This window comes from Anser cygnoides, chromosome 7 (genome assembly GCF_040182565.1).
Source record: "Anser cygnoides isolate HZ-2024a breed goose chromosome 7, Taihu_goose_T2T_genome, whole genome shotgun sequence".
Taxonomy (NCBI): Eukaryota; Metazoa; Chordata; class Aves; order Anseriformes; family Anatidae; genus Anser; species Anser cygnoides.
This window is the reverse complement of record NC_089879.1, coordinates 23,660,987-23,670,017: the sequence shown is the minus strand read 5'-3', so window position 1 is coordinate 23,670,017 and position 9,031 is coordinate 23,660,987. Positions and strand designations below refer to the sequence as shown.

The window sequence follows — 9,031 nt, the reverse complement described above, 5'->3', positions numbered from 1 at the left end:
CCAGTATGCCAGTGTCACCCTTGAAACTTGTATTATCAAAGTTTATATCCTTTCTATCACATCTCACATTTACTAAATGGATCTCCATCTAGTTATGGCTGCAGTCGTGTGACAGCCAGCTATGAAGAGTTAATTGTTTGCCTCCTGAATGTGGTTTATTTAATACAGGTATGTCTCAGACCTCCTGGGGAAATCTATTGTAAGTAATGTAAAAGTGCCTTCTGTCCCAGCCACCGGACACCTTCCTTTCCTAACCACTTGAGGATGCAGGTTAATGTGTCCTTGCTTTTTAAAGCTCTACATACCTTTGGTCTGGATACTTCAGATATTGTTTCTGTCCTGGTGCCCTGCTAGAATAGCTGAAACCGGGTGGTAAGTTCAAAATTTCCTTTTTAATACTGGGCATAGTGACAGAGCCATCTCTGTGGAGGGTGTGTGTCTCTGGGATCCAGTGTCTCCCAGGGTTCAGGCAAAAGCATAGACCTGAGCTTTTGAAGTGTTGCAGATTCTGATTTTTTTTCACTTTACGTCGTGTTTAAGAGTATGTGGGATAAAAGAGCAGTGCTGGCATTGCAGTTGTCTCATTGTGGAGCATGCTTTTTGCCATTGGGATTTAAGCAAATGCCAGAGTGTGTGCAGATGTCTGTAGTTGTGCAGTGTAGATGGAGACATAAGGAATCAGTCCAGGAGCTTGTGAATGTGTATTTAAATCAATTAATGTCAGGACATTGCATAAGCTCTAAGAAAAGCTGTTTCAGGTTAGATTTTCTTCATAAGCAGCATGCTAATTCTTATTCACACTAAGGGAGGAGAGAAAGTTTTTTTAAAAAATAGTTCTTTTACAGAAGTTGTTAATTGTTAATAACGTTATTTAATTACCAACCCATGGATTTCTGACTTCTACAAAACAAGATTCGGTGACTTGAGTCATGCTTTACATGACTCCATACCACAGCAAGTATGAACACAATCTCCCTTTTGATTTACCAGCACCCTCTTCACCCATTTTTAAGAGACCTTTCTTTTTGGCTCTGCACTTGTATGAGAGGTGCAGTAATCGGGAACTGCAGCATGAATTTTGGGTAGCTCTCTCCAGTTACTTAATGCATGTGTTCAACCCCCTTGTGTTAGGTACCACTGAACTCCACAGCCCTGTGAAGTATGAACAGGTCTCTGGTCCTTCTTCCTCCCTTCCCCACAGCTCCTGAGTTATGTTGTAGTGATGAAGCCAAAATCTTTAGGGAAGGCACTTTGAAGATCAGGAGATTGGGTTTCCTTTGGAATTCAGACAAAGTTTTCAAGTATGCTGCAAAAATAGATCAGAGCCTCTGAAAACTTGTCTGGAAATCATGCCAAATTTATCCTTACTGCTGCTTCCTCATTCAGAAAAAGGCAATAGAAAGGTGTGGCAGGTAAATACGGCAGCGGGATATATTCTTTTTTATTCAGAATGTTTGCAGCTAGCAGATGATTCAGATCCCCCACTTTCCTTTTGGATGTACACAAATGGACAGGTGCCTTGCTCCTCAAACATCTTCTCCCTTCCCCTTAGTCTGGTTAGATGATATGTATAACTAAGCTTACAGTTGCTGGAAAAAACATTTAACAGAAGTCTTCCTTTCATGCAGAGGAATATCTAAGTTCAGGTTTTTCAGGCTTTTAGGTGCACAAGCAAGGTAAATTTTATGAGTCGTACAGAATGCTTTCAATTCTCTTTCCAAAGGTTGAGGCATGTCGTTGTTCATTGTTATGTGATATTAATGAGGGCAGAAGGTTACTAGAGAAAGAGTATGAGTGAAATAAAATTTATAATCCAAATTTGGGGTGTTCAAACACTGAAAACAGGATCGGGAACAAAAATAGTCAAAGGAGAGGGGCAGGGAGTAATCTGATTTAATAGGAAGAGAATAGCTCCATTCAACTTTTTAATGGGCCACTCATGGACAGACTTCAGCCAAGGATGATGCTGTACTGCTAAAGTGGAAGGTGTCAGAAAAAGCTCCAACTTGTGCCTGTACACCTGTGCATGAGTTCTTCTGTACTTTCCATTCTTTTCTAATGGACCTTGTGCTGAATCTTGCAGGCCTGAATAGAGTTTGGAAATCCAGAATGGATCTGTGTTGTGCTCTCAGGTTATTCCTGAATTACATCACGATTCCTCAGGCTTCCTACTGTTCAGTGGGGCTGATGAACAGATGTCCGTGGTGCCTATTATCTCCTTGCTGAAGCTGTCACACATAGATAATGTCAACGGTAAGCATGCAGGCACGCTGCTGATATAACACAAAATATCTGGGTAGTAGTCAGGCTGACATCTCCATGTTTGCCAAGTAGCCAAGTCCTCCATTTATCCAGTAGAAAAATTGGAATTATTTAAAATTATTTTAAATTATTTAGAATTATTTAAAATTGTAAGTCATGCTACACCCTATAATTTTCTTTCTTGCGTACAGTTTTTCATCGTAAGTGCTTTAATAAGCAACTTTATAGCCTGGACTGTGATCAGCAGAGGCCCTCTTCCTTTGAGGAACCCCACATACAACTAACTGAAGGCTTCTCGGGAGGCAGGAGGAATGATCTTGTGCTGCAGGTGTGGAAACAACTGCTCAGATGTCCTCACACAGGTAGGGGATTGTAGTCTAGCTTTCAGTATGCAGAAGTAAGGCGTGCAGCCTTAGCACTTAGACTGCCTTGGTAATCTTAAAAGGGAGAGACCAATTGACTTCCAGTGGGTAGTTCATCCTACTTCTCTTAGGCATTTTGGAATGTAATTAAGTGACCTTTGGAAGTGTATTCCCTTCATTATCTTTTGAGGGAGCTTTGATGATTAGCTTGGAGTAGATGCCTAGCTCTTACATGGCAGTGTTCAGTGAAATTAAATAAGCCCTTAAGCTCTCTTTAACTGAGCTCTATGTCTGTAAGATAAAGGGTGTGCTTCAGAGACTGTTCATTAATTTTCCTGAGGTTCTCAGGTGTTGTGATCATGGCAGCATACAAAAATATTGCATTTCAGGTCAGGTAACTTGAATATGTGTGGTGAAATTGTTGCTTGTGATGGATACGCCAGCAAGGAAATAAGCAGCAGGTATGTTTATTGTATTCTGTCAAAACATGACAACAGAATTGGGTAGGAGATCAGAAACTGTTTATCACACAAGATATATGTGATTATCTTATATTACCAATTAGTTCCATGCACCATGATACATGTTAAATAGTTCTGTTAAATGTCTGTTGATTTTGTGGATGCCACTAAGTTGGGCTCATTTTGTTGATATTACTACTGCATAGTGATGACTGTGTCAAAGGAGGAAATATGAAAAAAGAGAATAAAATGGCAAAAAGTGGAGGCATGGATTGTTGCTACCAGGTCGTATCAGAGGGAGGAAGGAGACATTTGCTATGCAAACACCAAGGATTGTTGCACAGAAAAATTTCCAAGCAGTAACTCTTACCATGCAAAGGCAAGGGCCAAAGGGCCTTGAGAGCTGGGATGCTCTGTCTGAGGCAGTGCAGGGTGCCTGTGCCAACGTGCAGAACCTGCTGAGCCAAGAGGATGATTCTGGTTTTGTCTGTCCTATGTCCTCTAAACAAATATTTTCCTCTACAAAGAGTAGGCTGAGTCACCAACATGGAATTTTACCCAAGAATCCATCACCAAAACACAAGATATTTGTACTTACTTGGCATTTATTTCCTACTATGAGTCCTCTCTGGATCATTCTTTGCATTGAGTCTTTGGTCCTCTGCAAACAGGACTTTTGTAAGGTATTCCGATGCATTTCTTTTTAATGTCATAATGACATTATTGTAGAAATGTGAAATATCTAGGGTGGCATATTTACTAATGCTTCAGAGAGTGTATTTCTCTCTGAATTCCCCTCCCCACCGTTGTACAGCTAATTCTTACCTGTATCTTTGGGGAGAACTCATCTGGGAGCACAGAACAATTCTTCGTGGCACTTTTGATGTGCAGAGTCCTTCAACAGCACAATGTGAAAGTTTCTTCTTTTTCTCCTGCCCCCATTTATTGTTTCATTTCACTACCTATAAAGGACAGTGGTGGATCAGCTCTTCCCTCACCTTGCAAGTTGCCCAAGGCAATGTTTTAGTGCTGAAACTGGCCTGACTCTGATATACAGGTTTAATGCTTTGTAATTGTCACAAGAATGAAGTCTATTATCATGCTCCAAGCTGCATTGAATTGGAGCTGTATAAAGCAGAAACGGTTCTTTGTTATTCCTCTCAGTGTCATGCTCTGTAAATTGTTACTGTAGAAGGAAAGTCACCCTTATACCTGCATTCCTCGTGACAGTGGCTTTCTTTCCAAAGCAGAGAATGGATATTTTGTTTGTCCTGGCGTTTCCCTCCTGTATTGTCTCTATACGTCTCAGGTTTGGTGGTGTAGGCTCTGAGCAGAGCTAAAAAGCAGCCAGGCTGCTCCATCAAGTGCCACGATAGGTTTCAGGAAACTTCTACCAGAGATGAACCTGGCCATGACTTTATTTTTTCTCTCCAGTCTACAAGTTTGTATTGGTTTGACAAGCAGGAAGCAAGTGGCATTTTATAGCTATTTATATACTGAATTTTCACATTAGACTGCATGGATATGCCTTGTGGATTTTGCAGGTAAATTGTGTTCAATAGAAGGCTACTGCTATTATTTGGGAAAGCTTTTTCCTCTTAACCCCAGCAATACAGAAGTGCAAGTGTCCCTGTTTGACAGTCCATCACCCAAAGGCAGAGATTCCAACACACATCTCACTGGCATCTGTCCTGAAACATAAAAGCAGCGGTAGAAATGACATGACATAATTCCCAGAGCAGAGAACCTGGCTCACCTCTGGTAATTCTTTTAAGTTTCTTCCTGGTATTTCAGCTGAGCAAGAGACTGTGTAGAAAAGTGTGTTCTTCAACACACAGAGAACTTCAAAACGTGTAACTTTTAACAAGGTTGAGTGTTATGTCTGACTTCAGATAATTCAAACAATCTTCTCACCTTTTATTCAGACAGAAGTGTTTTAAACCTTCTGTCAGTATTAGGTGGCTCTTTTACAGCATATGATGTCAAATTTTACCTTACTGTAGGTATTCAGGCATCCCTGGCATACTTGAAAGTATTTTAAGTTAACAGATAAATATGTTTCACCCATTAAGTCTGTGCTTCTCTAAAGTTAATTCAAAGAAAAAAAAATGTTTTTTCTCTTTGAAAATGAAAGATCTAGTAGTGATTTATGGCACGTTGGCTTCACAGTTGTGTAGGTTGCAGTATTATCCTTTATTGAGGTAAATGTTGGATTAGAGATGCATTAGAGATGGGAATTACTGATTTGTTTTATGGCGTGTGATGCTGTTGCATATAAAGCAGTCTCAAAGAGGTACATGATCTGTGTTATAATAGAGTAAAACTGCTCTCCCACACCTCGTTTTGGTATTCCCTCTGTCCTCCTGCATGCGTGAGGCAAGTGATTTGTTTAAAGGCTCATGCTATGAAATACAAATGACAGGAGATAAACCAGCAATCAGCCTGCACGTCACTTCTAGCACAAGGATAATCAGTTAGCCAGAACCAGGTTCGTGTCTGATGCTTTGCTGGCAGTGGATCCACGATGCAGCATGAGAAAGGTTTGCAGGACCTGGGGGTGGGCCCTTCATTTCCCACCTGCCAGCTAACGAATTCCCTTACTTCACTGACTTCACACGCTGCCTGCGAGCTGGGTTCCCAGCAACTCTATCGTCTCTCTCGTCCAAGCTTGGGGAAGCTGGTTAGGATTTTGCTCTGATTCATGCTGTCAAGCATTGCCTCACCTGTGTAATTCAGAGTCAGGAATGCATGTCGGCAGTTACCTGCAGCCCGAGCAGGGTGCCTGCTGCTGCTTCCTGCAATTCTTTTCCAAAATCTTCATTTTATGGTCTCAGCAGTGTGCTGGTGTAAGGAAATCCTTCCATTCCTCATACTCAATTTTCACGTTTGTATAAATCCTCCTCTGAGTAAATTTCCCAGGCTATTTCAGAGTCAGAGCAACTTGGAAAGTTTGCATATATTCTGGTATTTTCTTGCCACTGGTAAAGGTGAAGTTTTCCAGACAGCATAAGAGTTTTCTGTTAAGCAAATATTCAAATGTTATTATTTTCTTAGAGCACCTCTTGGACAGGTTTTCTTGCGTACAAATTTCTGACAGCTGAATGTGTTTGGGTAAACTCAAATATTTTGAAGGCAAATTCAGAAGTTTATTTGCTTCCAAGTTTAAAAATTATTCAGTAATTGCTTGTCTGGAGCACATGTAGCCTACTGTTCTATTAAACTAAAGGTTTTTCTAAAGAGTACGCTGATGTCCTTGCCTTCTGCTAGGCTGTTGTATTTGGGGGCTCTGTAGTGTGAAGCCTGCTCCAAAGTCTGTTCAGAGCAGGGCATGGAAGGAAGGCAGCACTGATTTTCTCTCTGCATGTAGGTCTTTGCTTCAAAAAGAAAAACACCTATGGGCTCCGCTGCAAAAGGGCCAATGGCTGACTGTCAGAGCTGAGCTACCAGGAAAGAAAAGTGTTGCTGAGCTGAACGCTCCCAAGTGAATTGGGCCTGATGGATTTTACCAGAGGGCATTTCTTAGATAAAGACAGCAACTAAAGCTGTTCATTAGTGAGTTTCTTTGAGATCTTCAGAAATTTGAGGTCTTAAGCACAATGAGTGGGATCCACTCAAGAAAATTATTGGTGGTGTCATGACCACCATAAAAGGGGGGAATGGATGAGCAAGAGAAAATTCAGGCTGGTTATCTTAACTTCAATTCCTGAAAAAATGCTGGCATGAATAAACTGCTTGTGAGCACCTCTGAGGCCACTAACCTCTGATAGATGGTCTATAGGAGGCAGCATAGTTTTGCCAAAAGCAAACTGCATCACAGCAATGCGATTTCTTTCAGTGAGAACAGAATTCAGTGAGAACTGTAAGCACTTGGACTGGAGTAATCACCTACTCAAATTCAGGTGGATTCAGGAAAGAACGTGGAGGGTGTAATGAATCCAGAGCCGAGCAATGCCAGCCTTTTGCCAAGGAGCCAAACATCCCGACAAAATGCTGAGACAGGACAGCTTCGTCTGCAAGACAGGCAACGTAATCTTTTCTTGCTGCTCGCGGTGGTTGTGAGACATCGGCAGGAGTGCAGCACTGAGTTTGGGGCACTGCATACCAGGGGATTTGGGGTGCATGGAAAAAGTTTGGAAGGCTGACCTCTTTTGTCAGGAGGGGGCAAGCAGAAGCTATTATAAGCCATAAAGGCTGCAAAAGCTTACTTGCCATGAAATAATCTGTGCTCAGTGCCCACAGCAGTTGGACTAGTAATCAGGGGTCAAATGCAGAAAAAGAGCTACAAGCTTGGCGTGAGGAAAAACTTTGAGAGGCAAAGACAAAAGTGGCAGGGAGTAGGCTTGCAAAGGAGGTGGGGAGATCTTCATTACTACTTTGCTGAGAAAAGCATCTTCATGAAAGTTTTTAAGAGCAGGTTAGGCAAACGTTCCCCGGGAATTATTTTGATGACATTTGGTCCGGTCTCAAAGCAGGGAAATAGGCCAAGTGGCTTTTCAGGCATCTCCTATGTTACATCCCTTTGAGCTGCACAGAGGCACTCATTTTCAGGTGCATTATATATGCACGGTTATTCTAAAATCCATGCGATTGTTTCCTTTCATCTCTCTTTTGTGAAAATATAAATTTTGCTTTTAGAGTGAACGTTTTTGTTTCACTTTTTATGATAGTGCTAGATGAGTTGTTCTTTTTTTCTTTTATGCTCTTTGAAATGTGTTTTTTTTTCCAGTTTCTTTTGTGCTATATTAAAACTGCTGTTTTAAAGCAGTTGTTTTTTGTGTGCGTGTTTGTTGCTGTTGTTTATTATTATTGTTTTTTTCCTGGAAACTCTATTTATGTGTTTTGATTTTTTTTAATTTTAATTTAATTTTATTTCATGCCCTATGTCAACTTTTCTGTTCTTCCAGGGAATATGCATACTGTTTTCAGCTCCATTGGAAGAAAAGGGAGGAAGCAGAGGGAAACCAATGTGTGGTGTAGTATAGCCATTTGCCCTTGACTCTTCGCAGCTTTAATAGTTTCTCTTCTTTCACCTCCTTTCCCACAATGTACTACTTTTCTTGGTTATTGCTGTGATACCTCTACAAGCGCTTTTATAAAAAGCATTGACCATCATTAATTAAAGACCTTGGCACTCTGTTTGCCCAAAGGCTTTCTCATATGCTGAACAGTGATGATGTATCTGTCAGAAAGAGCATACACTGTGGAAGTGGCTGTGAGCAGCACACAGGACAGGTCCCTGATACTAGCAGAGTGCTGCAGCACCGGAGGAATCGGTTCGTTGTGAACAGAAACCATCAAAGCAGATGTTCAGATACACTTGCCAAGCGGGTACAAAATGCTGATCACATACATCCGCTCTGAAATACTGTAAATATTATTCTGAAATAAAATTATAACAAATTAACATTTGTACAGGCTCACACTGCTACTGTAATGTGTTAATAAAACACTAGAGTGCCCACAGTTTTCTTTCCACTGGAAATGGAATAGACTGCTTTCACTGATAGAAAATAAATGTAGGATAACATTAATTATTAACACTTAAATCACATTCTAAATATTAAACCTAAGAAAACTCATATTATTTCCCTGGGAAAGCTAACTGCTTTCAGGGTCTAATGCCAATAAAATTAGCCTTAGGTGCTGCTAGCCTTTAGGGCTTCTTACCCTCCGGAGCCTCAGAGGCACTCAAGCTGGTTCAGGTGTCCTGGCTGCAGCAGCACTATGTGGATTTTGGATGGCTTCAAGCATCTGTGTTTCACCTAAAGCATTCTAATGCTGGCAATTAAGTAAAGGATACAAAATATTCTTCTGTTTTGAAAAGTCAGGGTTAAAGATGCTCATGTGGGATATGTAACTCTTGTTTGCTTGGGGTGTATCTGTGTGTGCTCTCCTGTCTCTGGACCACTGCTGAGTAGGGAAGCATCCAAAGCCACATATGGAAAC

At 41.0% G+C, this 9,031-nt stretch overlaps 1 long non-coding RNA gene across 1 annotated transcript; it reads left to right on the top strand.

Annotated features, from left to right (window-relative positions):
* The first annotated feature begins 1,266 nt into the window (after window positions 1–1,266).
* Window positions 1,267–8,521, top strand: LOC125183420 (uncharacterized). The gene is made up of 5 exons (XR_007165396.2): window positions 1,267–2,253; window positions 2,454–2,624; window positions 3,014–3,085; window positions 6,921–7,111; window positions 7,990–8,521. It is a non-coding gene; the product is annotated as an uncharacterized lncRNA (long non-coding RNA).
* Window positions 8,522–9,031: the final 510 nt, after the last annotated feature.